General features: G+C 49.0%; 1 protein-coding gene across 1 annotated transcript in view; it reads right to left on the minus strand.

The window, feature by feature from the left end:
- TAFA2 (TAFA chemokine like family member 2) overlaps positions 1-16,679 on the minus strand; it is a 1,054,087-nt gene extending 1,037,408 nt beyond the window's left edge. The window contains exon 1 of the mRNA XM_069229068.1: positions 15,133-16,679. The gene's annotated coding sequence lies outside the window, so the exon portion shown is untranslated. The remainder of the gene's footprint in view (positions 1-15,132) is intronic.
- Positions 16,680-17,155: the final 476 nt, after the last annotated feature.

Consider the following 17,155-nt stretch of genomic DNA (forward strand, 5'->3'; position numbering starts at 1 on the left):
TCTACATATAAGTCACCCTTAAGGTGTGCCCTAGGTAACCCCTAGGGCAGGGTGCTGTGTAGGTAAAAGGCAGGACATGTACCTGTGTAGTTATATGTCCTGGTAGTGTAAAACTCCTAAATTCGTTTTCACACTACTGAGAGGCCTGCTCCCTTCATAGGCTAACATTAGGGCTGCCCTCATACACTGTTGAAGTGGCAGCTGCTGATCTGAAAGGAGCAGGGAGGTCATATTTAGTATGGCCAGAATGGTAATACAAAGTCCTACTGACTGGTGAAGTCGGATTTAATATTACTATTCTAGAAATGCCGCTTTTAGAAAGTGAGCATTTCTTTGCACTTAAATCCTTCTGTGCCTTACAATCCACGTCTGGCTGGGCTTGGTTGACAGCTCCTTGTGCATTCACTCAGACACACCCCAAACACAGGGTACTCAGCCTCACTTGCATACATCTGCATTTTGAATGGGTCTTCCTGGGCTGGGAGGGTGGAGGGTCTGCTCTCACACAAAGGACTGCCACACCCCCTACTGGGACCCTGGCAGACAGAAGTAAACTGAAAGGGGACCTGGTGCACTTCTTAGCCACTCTTTGAAGTCTCCCCCACTTCAAAGGCACATTTGGGTATAAAACAGGGCCTCTGCCCTACCTCATCAGACACTTGCTGGAGAAGAAACCTGAACCAGAAACTACATCCTGCCAAGAAGAACTGCCTGGCTGCTCAAAGGACTCACCTGTCTGCTTTCTACAAAGGACTGCTGTCTTGCTGTTGCCCTGCTGCCTTGCTGAACTCTTGTCTGGCTGTGAAAGTGCTCTCCAAGGGCTTGGATAGAGCTTGCCTCCTGTTCCTTGAAGTCTCAGGACCAAAAAGACTTCTTCCTTTCACTTGGACGCTCCGTGCGCCGAAAATTTCGACGCACAGCTTGTTTCGTGGCGAGAAAAACGCCGCACACCGACGCTGATCGACGCGACGCCCTCCGGACGATCGAGACTTCGACGCACAACCTCGCAAGGACAAAGCCACCCGACTTTCCAGGAGAAATCGACGCGACGCCTACCGTGAGTGCGAAACTTTGACGCACGGCCTCGCAAGGACAACGCCGCCCGACTTCCAAGGAGAAATCGACGCGACGCCTGCCGTGAGACCAAACTTTCGACGCACGGCCTCGCAAGGACAACGCCGCCCGACTTCCAAGGAGAAATCGACGCGACGCCTACCGTGGGATCGAGACTTCGACGCGCAGCCCCGCAGAACGACGCGCAGCCGGAAAACAAGCAGGAGAATCCACGCACAGACCCGGGACATCTGGTAATCCCCGCGATCCACAAAAAGAGACTGTCTGCGCGCCGGAAAACGACGCCCGACTTCCCCGCGTGGAAAAGAACGACGCAAGTCTGTGTGTGCTGAGAGGAAATCGACGCACACACCCCTTTTTCCACGCATCTCTTCACCTGTGGCCCTCTGAGGAGATTTTCCACCAGAAACCAGGTACTTTGTGCTTGAAAGACACTTTATTACATTCTAAAGACTTAAGACACTTTATATCACTTTCCTGTGATAGTTCTACAATTTTCCATTGCATCTTTATTCTTTTTGACCTACAATTATCCTGATAAATATTATATATTTTTCTAAACACTGTGTGGTGTATTTTTGTGGTGCTATATGGTGGTATTGTATGATTTATTGCACAAATACTTTACACATTGCCTTCTAAGTTAAGCCTGACTGCTCGTGCCAAGCTACCAGAGGGTGGGCACAGGATAATCTTGGATAGTGTGTGACTTACCCTGACTAGAGTGAGGGCTTTTGCTTGGACAGAGGGTAACCTGACTGCCAACCAAAAACCCCATTTCTAACACATATGTTTGTGAGTGTTCCATAAAACTGAAAAATATTATTCATCCACATATTAACTGTTATTTTGCATTAGTGAAGGTATTATTTTATTTATATATTCCTCAGAGCATCCTTCATTTTTTAACACTTATTTTGCCCAATCGCATTTATGGATCATTGTTGATGGTGTGTTTATTATCTTATATTGGGGTGATTCAAACATCTAGGTACTCTGTTAGGCTGTATTCTCACCTTCTCCTTCTCTCTTGCCCCAGTCCTTCACCATTTGAGCAAGCACTCCCATCCACAGCCACAGTTTACATATTTGAGTTTTTCCAAACAATACTATCAATATGGCTTCCATATTTTCTCTAGTACTCACTCCCCCTAGAAAAGCAGAAGCCACCATGACAACTTCCTGTTTTTGTTTCCTGTCTGCAAGTAAGTTTCGCCTATCCTTGCCAAATCAAAGGTGAGCGTATTTTCTTGTCCTTTCTAGGTCTCTCCTACCAGACGGCTCAAGCTGTCTGGTTGCAAAAATATGTATTGGCATCTTTCATTGGGTGTAGAGCCCACCCATTGCTTAATATTGGTTGTCTTGGTTGTCTTTATTGTCACTCTCATTTGCTTGCTTTTTATTCAATGGCATATGTGGGCTTCCCTCCTTCTTCTTGTAAATGCCCTTTTCTGGAGCACAGCTGCATTACTTGTGTGTTTCCCTTGCTCACTTTTCAGGCACTATTTTTTATTTATTTTTGATTAAGCACTCCATTAGAGTGCACGTGTGTTCCAGTTGACTCTCTCATGTACTTCTATTTTCAAGAGATCACATGTGGCTCATTTGTGACTCACAAGCTGGCTACATGCCATAGGGGTGTGTGCCATGTGACAATCAAAAAGTCTGGTGCATGCATGAGGCCTGACCAAGTTTGAGAAGAACAGCATGCACTCTTTTAGAATGCTGGTCAAAGGCATTCAGTATATTTTGTGGTGCTCAGAGAGGAGTGTCCAGTAGAGATGATATGACTCCTGCTAGCAGCATGGTCAAGGCGATGGACAGAGGTCTTGTGACAATGTTCAGCTGACGCATGGGGACTTTTCTACTCCAGTGAGAGACAGTTGGCTCTGGAAGACGAGAGTGTGATGTTTGGGGGCATAGAAATGCAACTTGCTCATCAGAGACCCTCATCATTGTTTTTGATTCCAGAACAGGGTGTCAAAGTGGAGGCGCTGGCTATGCAGACTTTGATATTGTGAAGGAGGGTAGGAAGCTGATGTTTGACGGGGACAGGTCTGGAGACAGTGAAGAAAGACTACCTGAGGCCTCCTGCCTAATTTAGAAAGAAGAGTAGACTATCTCCAAGGACATTGGAAATAGATTTGAGACTTTGTAGGTCTGCAGTATACTGTGCCATGAAATCATTGGAAGTCAAACATCATCTGCTCGGCATCTTCCCAATTGCGATGTTAAAATATAACATTCAATTGATTATTTGTTAGTTAGTTATTAGATATTTGCCATTTAGAAAGTTCCTGTTAATCTCTGCTCTTCTGCTATAAAACCTGCCCTTCTTCCCACCCATAGTGAGGTTTATTAGATTGGGGGACTGTTTGGTTGGTGATTCTTTCATACTGGCATGTGTCATGTACAGCTTATTGGTAATGCATGTGTCGGGTTAGTATGTTTCAGCATGAATTAGAACTGTGTTGTTTTGGAAATTTCAGTTTTTGGTGATGTGCGTGTGCTGATTGCTTCATTCTGTGAGACAGGTTAGGAAGTTAAGCTTTACACCTGTGGGTTGTTTTGGGAATGCATTTGTGAGCAGTTACTTTCAACGCCATATGTTTTGGTATCTGGAGTCTAGTTAGCAGTTTGAGAAAGAGGTTGTAGTATCCATCTGTGTGTTGTTGTGTAGAAATGTGCTGAATGTGCATGTTCAAATATTGTGGATGTAGTAACCACTCATGAGAGATCCGAGTGAAGTGCGCTTGTTTGTGTGTTAGTGCCCTCACACAAGACGTTTTATGAGGGATAACCTCATGGTATGTGAAGTAGGGGACATTTAGAACCATGTCGTGAGAAGTTGCATAAGAGAGTACCTTGTAGTGTGCTAGGTTAGGGAACATTAGTACACTGTTGTGAGAAGTTGCTTGGCAGAGTACAATGTGGTGAGCTACGTTGGGGGAATGTAGTACCCTTTCAAAAGAAGTTGCATGAAGGGACACCTCACGTCTGTGATGTGGGAGAAGAGAAGTACCATGTCACCAGAGATTGCAAGTGGAAATACCCCATGGAGGAAAAACTTGATGAACTGCAGAACCCTGTGGTGTTGTGTGTAATAGGGTTTTGTCTGAACATGTTCTGGTACCAGTTGTCATTCTGTGCAGATAGGAAGATTTAAAAGGTGTGAGGAACAGTACATAAAGTATGTTTTTTTTAGTTGTAGCTCTATTGTTGTGTAGGTGAGTACTTCTTTATCTCCTGACGTGGTCTAGTGTCAGTGGTTGCATTGCTGGGCTGCTCTTGCATTTGATTGACAAGTTTTGTTTGTTGTATTGAGTTATTACATTTTCCATGCTTCCACATGAGGCTGTCATCATTGTGTTTGGAAGATGTTCTGACTTTTTCAGGTGCAGTTTCCAGTGGGTGTGGTACTAACTATAGATTAAATACTTTCTTCACACCTGGCACTTGGTCTTCGTTTGGCCAGCTAATGTGACTGGGTGTGGGCCGTGTTGGAACTCTGGGCTGCTTTTTTATAGGTAGGTTTACAATCTTGTCCTTCTGGGGTTGTGTGCATTGATACTGGAAGATGGAAAATGTGTAAGAGTGTGTTGTGCTATGTAGTTTAGTAAGGTGAGGTGGATGTCTGGGGGCATTGTGTATGACTGTTATTTTGATGATATGCTTTGTGTTGGAGTCTGATCATGGGAATTTCGAGCTGAGGTTAAGGTTAAACTTTTCACTGTTGTTTTATTTTGTGCCTTGAATGTGTAGACTGTTCCATGTCCTGGTTGTCTTGCAATTGAGAGTCAATGACTACATGTCCTGGATCCATAAATGGAATGAGGCATCATTGTGAGTGTATTCACATGTGGTGGCAGGGCTTAATGTCCGAGAAGGACACGAGACTTGCACGATTTAGACTGTTGTTCTATGGTAGTCATAACCTGGTTGTTGTTTTGTTACTTTGTTTGGCACGAGATGTAAGCCTCATGCCCGGAGTTTCGGTGACTGCCACTTGTTGTCTTTGTGTGTCTGTATGGGTATTGGAAAATTTAAAAGGTTGTTGTTGAGTGAATGGGTAAGCTAGACATATTGAAGGTTGCATGATTGTGAATAATTGTCCTTGTACTTTATGTGTAAGGGAACGGTCGTTTGTTATTTTGTTGTTGGTAAGAAAAGGAGGTGAGTAGTATTCAGTGTGCCATTCATGGTATGTCTGCTCTGGTGACTGGAATGCTGGGAAAGAATGATGTAATAGAATTGTGATGTGTTGTCTTGTGTGGAACTAGGTGAAAGAGACAGCTGGAAGAAAAATGAAGCCCTAACATGATGTACCTTCTGTGACTACAATCTAAAGACCTAAATTAAAATAAAGAACTTACCTCCGACTTGAATGACTCCAGAATCTATGAAGACCCTGCCCTCGGACTACAACTCCATTCCCTTGAGAAATATAATTGGATCTGCAGCGTGCCTTTGTTTTAATTGTGTAGATTGTTGCACTACCGGCGGGGGTCACATAAACATTTTGTTTATGATATAATGGAAAATAATTTTGTAGGATATATAAATAAACGTGAACATAAGCATCGAACCTACTGTTCTTCTTGTCTGTCCTATTGCTGTAACAAAGTACTAGTGTAACTGGATGAATAACATATCAAACGAAGACGTGTGACTAGTTTCATGCACTATTTAAAAGTGTTTTTCTATCCTCTCGAAGAATCCCTAACATCAGATGCAGCGTGGTTGTCTCAATGTACCAATAAATAAATGGCACCCAGTTCTACCTTAAAAGAACAATTCAAGAATTCAACCGGCCTTGCTGAATGAGTAGATGCAACACAAAACTGGATGGCAACCATTTATCTAAAACTGAATATGGGTAAAACATAATAATTCCTGTTACTTTCCTGACCTACACAACCTGGCATCTAAACTGTCCCTCGGCTCTTGCAATCACGGGCTCATCCCCACTCTTGTTCCTCGTTCAGAAGCCTCGGGCTCAATAGCAAACTCCACCTGAACAGTCAGAACCGGAATGTAGGGAAAGAAGCCCGTGGAGCAGCCAGCATCGAAGTCTCGATCCCGGATAAGGTCTGTTCATTTTTTTACTTATCCTGGTAATGTCAAGAGTAGACTTCGGAAATGCGCTTCTAACCCGTCTTGCCAAGCCATGACTAAGATTGCAGAAAGCTGTTGAAAGTGCAGAACACCACCACGACTTCATCACACCAGTTCTAACCTCCACAAACTGGCTACCTGCTGTAGCCTTGCGAGTTTTTGAAATAGTCCTCAAAGGCAACAAAGCTACTCACCTCAACAAGTCATAATGTCTGTAGTAAACTCACTCTATGTTGGCTATAGATTCCAGTGATGTGACCCCTTTGAATTCCCCGTCAATCGCCATCGGATTGCCAGATAGTCATGTTCGCTCCCCACCTGTTAGATTGACCTATGTGTGAGTTTGTCAAGCTTCTCCCTGTGAGGTCTTGACACCGATAGGTGGTCTGGGGTTACAGTGTGACTGCCAGGCTTGGTTTGTGCGCTATCACTCTGCTTGACTGAGTCACGTAGGTGAATATCAGACATGTCTCAGAGTTCGAGACATGACTCTGGGTGATGCTCCGAAAACCATCTGGTGATTAACAAGCTCCTGTTTACCTCGGTCAGCTGCACAGTACTCATCAATCATCCAGCCACCTGCAGACCCTTGCCTTTGCTGCACGTGCGCCTCTTCTTTGCTTGCCGCATTGCACCGCCTACTGACGTCACATCCGCGCCTGTGCCATAGCATCCTGCAGCGCACTAGACAAATAAACGTAGCTCTGGTGGTGAGATTTGTGATGAGATGAGCTCCTCTCACCTGGGTCGTGACCCGTTGAACTTTACCTGACTAGTCATCCTTGGGGTGCAGGAAGGGTGCCCTGGACATGTGCCCTGATCGACCAGGCAGGCGCCACGCTGAACAATGTAGTGCTCCTGGCTCCAAGAACTCCCTTTTTTCGAAACGTTTTGTGAATACGCAGCTAATCCGTAATGTGCCTCAATGGGCCATCTTTCATAATACACTGAGGCAAGAAATCTGCGCGTCTTAATTCTTAAAGCATATCTGTGTGAAAGCCTCGTGCATGAAGGCCTACCCTCGGATACTGTGCGTGCCCCTCCATAGCAAGCGCTTGGACGCTCTCTCAGACCGTACAGTAGAATGCACGCATTCACCCATTTAGTGAATCTCTGAGTGCACATTAATAATGACGCATGTAATGCGTCCTGTCAGGACAAAGCCTGTCTTCGATCAGATGCAGCCAGATCTGCCTTTGTGAAAACGGAATGTCTCCTCTGGTTTAGAAAGTGACTTTAAGGGGAGCGGCAGACAGGCGCTAACACGGGTACCAACGGAGAGGCGAACACGGGTGCCAACGGAGAGGCGAACACGGGTGCCAACGGAGAGGCGAACACGGGTGCCAACGGAGAGGCGAACACGGGTACCCCCGGAGAGGCCAATGTGCGTGTCATAAAGTGAGAGAGTAGGGATGTATCGAGACAATCAGCAATTCTGACAGATTCTGCCCTTAACCCTGCTCCAGAGATCCCAGTAGCCGCCCCAGGCCTTCCTAAGTCCCTCCTCTCTCCCTTGCTTGTGGCCCTAGTTCCCTGCAGCCCCAGCCCCCTGCGCATCCAGCCTCAGAAGCCCACAGCCCGCCAAATCCAAAGCCACCAGAAACCCGTGCACCTCACATCCCCGTGCAGTCCCTAAACCACTGAGCCCTATAGCCGCATGTAATATATAGTATCTGCACCCTTAAGCCCCTACAACCAGCCTCCTGAATACTGAGCCCCAGGCGCACCGCTGCATCTTTCACTATCTCCTTCATCCTGTAGTGAAGTTTCCTACAGTCCAGTGTACCTCATCCCAAAGCAACAGTAGCGCATGCAGCCTATGCATCCTATAGGGCCCTGCACACATAGCTTTTTGCCACTATCAGCCCACTGGATCCCTTTGCCCCCGCTCACCAGCCGTCCACACCCCTGGTCTCCACTGGGCCTGGGCGGAACTCACAGAGTTTCACTCTGCGAATTCTGCACAGTTACATAAAAACTGTGAGATTCCTCGGAGTTCTGCAAGCTGGCAGAATTTGGGCATGTCACGCTGATTTTTAGTGCAGAAGATTGTTCTGTGCTGTGAAATCAGCGCAAATGGCACCATGTAGTGAATCAGATGGTGGTGCTTCTTTCTGCCTCTCAAGTAGATTTTCTACTTTCTACTTTTTAGATTTTTCTACTTTCTACTTTAGATTTCGAGCAGTAGCTTTCTCAATGCAAACTGTTGCAACCTGCTGCGTCGCCCGCGTTGAGAAATCTTGCTGGGAGGCATTCTAGCATCCGAAAATTGTGCCTGGGGACACAAATTCTTGCTCACGCTTGCCAACTTAACACTGCTGAACATAGCCCTGCTACACCAAGAGACCTATTCTGGACCTTCAGCCTCTGCTACCCCAACAGTCTACAGTTGCATCCACCGTGCCTGCTATAACAACAGTCCCCTCAACACCCACAAGCCCCTGACGCAATCACAGCCTTGTGCTTAACCCACAAACCTTTGTTACACCCACAGCCCATGCACCAACAGTTTCTTGTTGCACCCTCAGCCCCTCTACAACAGTCCCCTTCTGCACCTATATCTGCTTTACCTACAGCCCCTGCTGCACCACTACCCTTTGCAACACCAACAGCCCCGCTACACTCACAGGTTCCTGCTACACCCACATCCTGCTGAAACACCCACAGGTTCCTACTACACTTACAGCCCCTGATACACCCACAGGCCATTGCTACACTCACAGTCTCATGATACACCCACATGTTACTGCTACACCCACAGCCCCCTGATACACCCACAGGCCCTTGCTACACTCACAGTCTCCTGATACACCCACATGTTACTGCTACACCCACATCCCGCTGAAACACCCACAGGTTCCTACTACACTTACAGACCCTGATACACCCACAGGCCATTGCTACACTCACAGTCTCATTATACAACCACATGTTACTGCTACACCCACAGCCCCCTGATACACCCACAGGCCCTTGCTAAACTCACAGTCTCCTGATACACCCACATGTTACTGCTACACCCACATCCCGCTGAAACACCCACAGGTTCCTACTACACATACAGCCCCTGATACACCCACAGGCCATTGCTACACTCACAGTCTCATGATACACCCACATGTTACTGCTACACCCACAGCCCCCTGATACACCCACAGGCCCTTGCTACACTCACAGTCTCCTGATACACCCACAGATTCCTGCTACACTCACAGTCCCCTGATACACTACACTCACAGTCCCCTGATACACCCACAGGCCATTGCTACACTCACAGTCCCCTGATACACCCACAGGCCATTGCTACACTCACAGTCTCCTGATACACCCACAGGCCCTTGCTACACTCACAGCCCCCTGATACACCCACAGGCCCTTGCTACACTCACAGCCCCCTGATACACCCACAGGTTACTGCTACACTCACAGCCCCCTGATACACCCACAGGCCCCCCCCCGATACACCCACAGATTCCTGCTACACTCACAGCCCCCTGATACACCCACAGGCCTTTGCTACACTCACAGCCCCCTGATACACCCACAGGTTACTGCTACACTCACAGCCCCCTGATACACCCACAGGCCCCCCCGATACACCCAGAGATTCCTGCTACACTCACAGCCCCCTGATACACCCACAGGCCTTTGCTACACTCACAGTCCCCTGATACACCTGAGGCTTCCTACACATATTGGCCCATATTTATACTTTTCTAGCGCCGCATTTGCGTAATTTTTTGATGCGAAAACAACGCAAACTTACACAATATAATTGAATTTTGTAAGTGTGCGCTGCTTTTGCATAAAAAAATTACGCAAATGCGGCGCTAGAAAAGTATAAATATGGGCCATAGTCTACTGCAGCGTAGCCTAGGACTCCTTCACCACCAACCCTTGACTGGTCCCAGCTGGCCCTGTGCAGGGCGCTGCCATCTGTACTCTCTTCATAAGCTGCTCTCATTGAAAACAGTGGAACCTCCCACCAATGCAGCCATCGAATGATTCTGATGAAAGCACACAAAGCCACGTGAGTCCTGTTCGAAGTCTATGACGGTCTTTAAAATCCTATCTTCTGGCACACATAGATAGATAGATAGATAGATAGATAGATAGATAGATAGATAGATAGATAGATAGATAGATAGATAGATAGATAGATAGATAGATAGATAGATAGATAGATAGATAGATAGATAGATATGTGTGTAACAGCTGCAATTACAAAATATTTAACTTGTGTTACAAGTCAGATTACTATCACATTAGCATTAACACTACCAGTCAGTGAATGAATAGATGATGTTGTTTAGTGTTTGAGTACGGGTTGAAAGGGTTGATGTGTTTGTAAATGTTGTTACGTATTGTTTTTTTCTTTTTCTGGGGTCATAAGCATTGTATTCAGTGTGTGAGTTAACTAAAGACAGAGGTGTGTCAAGGTGACACCGAGAGACACAGGGCTGATTACATGTACAGAATACAAAGGCCAGGTCCCCGATAAAGGACTTACACATCTGGGGAACTAGGGACATTCCTTTCTGCGGCGATGCCGAACACTTGGTCGCAATTGTACAGCAATCAAGGAACGTCTCGATGGTGAAACTCATTACTATGACCTTAAGTAGCACAGCTCCCTTGAATGTATAACTTAGTTATACCACTGGGGTGCTGGCCAGTGGTCGGCCAATCAAAGAGCTCCTTGTGCAGTCAATAACAGTTGGAGTTGGACCGCACTAGCATGCCTCAGAGCACAGCTCATTTGAAGCTCTGGTAGAGGATAGACGGCTGGGGGGGAGGGGGTAGAAAAGGGGAGATGAAATTAGATAATAATTTTGGAACATTAATGGACTAACAGTGTTACTGACCCCGGCGCTGGTTAAACGCTGATTCCTTAGCCTCTGCACTTAAGACGTGTAAGGGCACGTAGCCCCCATCACTAACGACTTATAAAGTAATAATTTCTTTCACGAGATGCCACGGACCTCACAGTACAAGCCACCCTGCAGACTTGGAGATGTGCCTGTGCGGAATTTGCTTTATATGGATTTCGCCACCAACCCTCCGGGCGCGGCCTGGCACCTCCTGAACGTCGGAGGAAGTGTATCAGCTGCTGTGCAAACCAAGCTATTGTGCATAAACTGGGGGTTGGCACAAGAGCCTGACAGACGTGCAGCAAAGGGGACGAGTCTTCCTCACTACACGCCGCCCCCTTGGTTGGTCTCCACCTGGCTGCTATGCGATGCTGGCTTCGGTCTAGTTATGACACCGGCCCCTATCGCGTTCATATTCAGAACGCAAGGATCTGAAGTAGTTTCGTGTTTGATGATGTATGTATTACTTTTGTGCTGCTTTTGGTCAGTCTCTTCATTCTTGGAAGTGTGTTGTGTGCTCCTGTTTTTTTCACAACGATGAATATTGTAACTAGTACAGTAAAATGTTGAAACTTAGACTGATTCGCGTCATAAAGCAGTTGCTGACGTCCTTGCCTAGCGCCATAACCGTGCGCTTGCGTCCTGGTCGAGAAACCCTCGGCTGGACCTGCCATGCGCCTCTTTACTCGGCCCATCAGCACAACCCTGCTCTCAGGCCCTCCTCTCGCCCTTGTCCGGGACCGGCAGCACCCTTGGCCAGGGTCAGATCTGCCCACACCAGAATCAGGCAGTGCCCCATGGGCTGGTTGGACAGGTCACTGTGCGGGCCGGTTTTATTGTCTGCCGAGCCGTTTTTACTGTTAAATTCTCTGATATTAAACAAGAATTGCCTGCACCAAACTCTAATCCATTCAGTCTTCCACAGCTTGTAAAACACTTACACCACGTTTCTTTACAAGTTCAAAACTGCCCCAACTTGAAAACATGGGCCACTTGGTTAGGTATCTAATTCACTAATGGGGGGGCATTTTTATTTTGGTGCCCGGCCTATTTTCTGCCCTAGTCCAACTCTGCCCTTGGCCGGCTTTAGTCTCTCCTCCATGAGGCCGCTGCAAGGTAACCCTTCTCCCAGCTACCCGATCACTCACCCATCCAGCCTAGACCCGACCCTGCCAGATCTAAGCTTCATGCCAATGCGCCCGGGGTCCATCACTGATACAGGGTCCCCGTCTTTTCCAAGCACCCTGCCCAGAGTTAGCGCCGGCCCTGGCGCCTCACATTAGCAGCCCTTGCACAAGTCCGTCGCCCTCCGCTCTTCACATCCTCCTCCTCCTCCCTGAGACTCCAAAACCAACTGCCGGGCACCCCCTGTTCAGCTCCCTTTACACCCCGGCACCGGCCGAGCCACGCAGGCGGCCTCTTCTTCCTGGGACACCTCAGACTTCGCCGAAGGCAACGTCACCATTACGGACCCTCCATCTCCGGAGTGGACCCCAATGGTACCCCCACACCCCCAAGTACGCCGGACAGATCGCTGCCCGGCCGTGCCGATGCCCTCCTGATCCCGCTCCTATACCTCAAAGCACCAAACGCCCCCTCTTCTCCGGCCACAGCTTTGCTGGCCGGTACATGTCGTCGCCCCCCACCCTACGTCAACCCCCCCCCCCCCCCCCAGCAACCTCACCCCAACAACAACTTGCTCTGCGGTTGATTTATCGACACGGCTTATATGTCTATACCAAGGCTAGTAAAACAAAAAACAAAAACTATATGTGAGTGCTCTCTAAACTATTTCTAAACGTAGAGTAACACAAACAGGCAGAATAGCAGCATCGAAAATAAAGAGAGGATTTCTACTTAAAGTCCTGTTCAAGGGTCAGCTCTTGTCCTTCCGAACCTATAAAACATGATAATTTATGCCTCTCCCCTATCCTGCTCCGTGATCAAAGCCCAACGCCTTGGCTCCAGGCCCTCTAGGCTCATTGTGCACATTCCCACCCTCCACCCTGACAGCTGAATGATGCACACCCCGTCTTCCCTAGTCTGGCTACAGTAGGCCTTTCACCAGCCCCGCGCCCAACGTGTCCAGATGCTATGGCATATCGTATCCCTCTCTCCTTGCCCAGGCAACCATCCTGCTGCCAGGGTTAGGCCTATCCCCTCTCTGAGGGGTTCCAGGCCACAAGCCTGCTTCCAGAGCTATGCCACCTCCCCAGCACCTGCAAACACCTGCATCATGGGTCTCCTTCCCGCTCCTTGAGGTGTGCCCTGCCCATCTCACGGTTTTGTGCCCCCTGTCCGTCTCCTGAGCCACAGCGCCAGTGAGTAGTTCCCTAGACAGCGCCAGGAGTTATAAAACGTCCCCTTTCTACCCACCCACCCCCGCCGTGCCCCAGTGTGTTCAAGTCTCAGTAGCTACCTCTTCCACCAGTGCCATGACCTGGTCTCCTGCTCCCTGGTCACAACGGCGCCAACTTGCCTTCTCCACCCCATGACCCTGACTATCTTCACCCTGGAACTAGATTCATCATTCCTTTTGCTGCCATCGACCCCATGGAGCCGTGTCCATCAGCCTGCCCTCTGCCCTAGCTTAGATGGAGACTTTCCCGCTTATCTTCTCCTGACCACTAGCTGCGTGGAGCTATGCAACCCCGACCCATTCCAGCTAAAACGGAGCTCTGCCTACCTTCCTGTCTTAAACCCCGGTGGAGCTGTGCCCATTTCCCCACCCATTCCCTCCCTAGCCCCGGTGAGGCTGTGCCATTTCTTCTTCTCCTGTCTTCTGACTCCAGGGGGAGCAATACCCATCTGCTCTTATCCTGGTCCCTAGTTGCTTGAGTTATGCCCTTTTCCCTGCCTAATGCCCCCTGGAACCAGTGGATCTATGCCCATCTCCCATTCTCATGCCCCCTGACTACAGCGGAGCTATATTCATCTCCCCTTCTCCTGTCCCCTGATTCTTACGGAGCTGTGCCCATCTCCCTTTCTCCTGCCCTCTGACTCCAGGGAAGCTGTGCCCATCCCCCCTTCTCCTGCCCTCTGAGTCCAGGGGAACTATGCCCACCCCCTCTCCTGGCCATGGCTCCAGGGGGCTATGCCCATCTCTCCTTCTCCTGGCCCCTGATTCCAAAAGAGCTGTGCCCATCCCTCCTTCTCCTGGCCCCTGACTCCAAGGGAGCTGTCCCCATCTCTCCTTCTCCTGCCCCCTGACTCCAAGGGAGCTGTGCCAATCTCTCCTTTTCCTGCCCCCTGACTCCAAGGGAGCTGTGCCCATCTCTCCTTCTGCCGTCCCCGACTCCAAGAGAGCTGTGCCCATCTCTCCTTCTCCCTTCCTCAGACTCCAAGAGAGCTGTGCCCATCTCCCCTTCTCATGCCCTCTGACTTCAAGGGAGCTGTGCCCAGCTGCCCGCCTCTCCTCATTCCCCCGTACAGTCTGCCGATGTCCAGCTGGAGGAGCTGTGCCCGTTTCTCTACCCTTACCCCCTGGACCCAACATGCAAGTGTTACAGGCTTCAACCTCACAACCCGCTCAATGAGTGAAGTCGCCAACTCCCCTGTGTCCCAGTGCCCAGACTCGACTAGCTCTAGCCCACTCCAGCGGCTTGCCCAGAGTTCCAGTGTGCAATTGGTAGCTGGTTATCCCTCCACATTTGCCCCTGTGGTATGCCAGCCCCTTCCCCGGCCGGCCTCTAACCCGTGCCCGTACCTCCAGCTCACTCTTCTTACATCGCTGCAGCCGTACGCCCATAGCCGAGGGGAAACTGGTGTACCCTCCCAACGCCATACACCACCCAGCACCCCTAGAGTTATGCCATCTGCACAATCAGCGTCTCGCTATGCCTGCTTTTGTCCCATTCCTCTCCCACGGAGGATCCCACAGCACGTGCGCCTGCAGGAGTCCTGCGGAGGTGTCCCAAGCAGGCTGGTTCTCATCTCCGAGGGATCAGCCCCACACCCATTGCCCACCAAGCCCCCTCAAAGGATCCAGCAATGCCCTCCTTCCGGACCCCGCAACATTCGTACGCATGCGGAGCGCACAAAGGCCACTCCTAGATGTGCCGCCGACACCTACCTGCACTCCCCTCCGTCCGGGCACCGCTCGGCTTCAGGTCCTGGCAGGGCAGCGGGGCCAGGGCTCGCTCAGCCGCATCCCAGGCCCACACCTCACACCATCCGCACACAGCACCGAGTCGGGGTTTCCAATCCACAACATCCAAGCCTGGAGTTCAGGCTGCACACGGCTGAGCCCACGGAGCTCGCGACAGGTAAATCCCAGGTGATGGTTCCAAAGATACCCAAAGAAATAAGACGGATCAGTCCAGTGCAGGTCCTTCCCGGTCCAGCGCTCCCCGCTATGTGCAGCGCTCCTCTCGGAGACCGGGAGCGGCGCCTCGTGCTTTGGAGATGTCCTGTCCTAGTCCAGCTCCCGACGAGTTCGTTTTATCACTTCTTACACTTTCCCAGACTCACCGCTCGCCCTCCTGGGAAAGGTAATTGGACGGAGAGCTTCACCTTCAAGAGTGCAGCTTCCCCGCCCTGAAATGCGAGCTTCCAAGGTTGCTGAAGGAGTGGGTGGAGGGGCGGGGGCAGACTGACTGGATGGATGAATGGATGGATGGAATAATGGAGGGATTAATGGATGGATGGAAGGACGTGGATGGATGAATAGGTCGATTACTGGATGGATGAATGAATGGATGAATAGCGCGATCACTGTATGGGTGGATGGATGGATGGATGATAGACGGACGAGTAAACGGATAGTTTGATCGACGGAAGAATTGATTGACCGATGATCACTAGATGGATGAATGGCTGGATGTGTGGGTGGGTGGGGAGAATTGCGCTGCAGAACGGGTGGAGGGTTGGCTCTTCTTGCTGAAGGTTGCAACGGAGCTGTTGCGCTTTCGGGAAATCCAAAACGCGATATGAGATGATGAAGATTATCATCGCCTCCTCGATATGTCCCCTGACTCTGATGCCACAGAAGAGTACCTTCACATACTATTTCCAGGACAGGAAACCCACAGAGCCACCTGCAAGGACATTGCCGCTCCTGTTAACACTGACTTCTCCGAACTCGTTTCCACTATTTCCACAATAAACTTCGTTGAAACACTATCTAAATTAGAAATTTCTTCTGTGGCTGTACACCGTGGCTCGTTTCCAGACGTAAAAACAAACACTACCTTCTATTTATGCAACATGCAACTAGAAGGGAGAATCAAAATAAATGAAATGTACTTCAAATTAAACAAATAAATAATAACTCATGCTTTTTAGCAATACATATTTGTAGCATGCAAGACACATGACACGCTGAGGCGCCTTTGCTTTTGAAGATTCTTTCTTTCTTTGTTTCTTTTCATGGGTTCTTTTTTCGTTCCCTTGGTTTCCTCCCTTTTTTCTTTCCTTCTTGTAGCCTTAGTGTGCGTTTTGCCTTTCTTCCACGCGAGCCACCGTCTATTCACTGTGAATACCTAGGGACTCCGAGAACTCCCATGCATGTGAAGTACAGCAGGGCCCTTGGGCTCTCGCTCAGCACCGAAGTAAGGAAACCGTTTTCAAAGCCCAGAATAATCCTGCTGTGTGGTTTCAGCATCTCTGGAAACTAAAGCTGAGGCTGCAATTGGGCTGGAGTAGAACAGGCAGAGAAGAGGACATAAGAATGCGGCGACGCACACACAGAAATACGGACTTTGTCTCCATCTAGTGGAAAATAAAGGCACTTCAATTTGAAAAGCTTTTTATAGTTTTCCTTTGATTACTGAAGTGCCTTTTCCCGGCCGTTGGTAAAATAAAACCTATCTTTTCCATTATTTTACACAGCTAGGGTTCACAGGTTCGGTAGAGAAAAAAAACCTACCGGCCATCTGTTCATGATTTAACATTGCCCAAAGAAAGGGATATGATTCTTAAGCAACTCTGCTAAGTGTCACGTATCAGAGGTTAGATTAACGCATTTCAGTCATGCGGCCTGCATGACTTTCCTGAGGGTGAGGATAGGTTATATATGTCAGGGTAACTATTGGGACGCCCCTAATAAGGTTTGTTACTGCCTCCCCCAACTTTTCGGACATAATGGTTGCCAGTCC

The sequence above is a fragment of the Pleurodeles waltl genome, chromosome 4_1, assembly GCF_031143425.1.
Source record: "Pleurodeles waltl isolate 20211129_DDA chromosome 4_1, aPleWal1.hap1.20221129, whole genome shotgun sequence".
Classification (NCBI taxonomy): Eukaryota; Metazoa; Chordata; class Amphibia; order Caudata; family Salamandridae; genus Pleurodeles; species Pleurodeles waltl.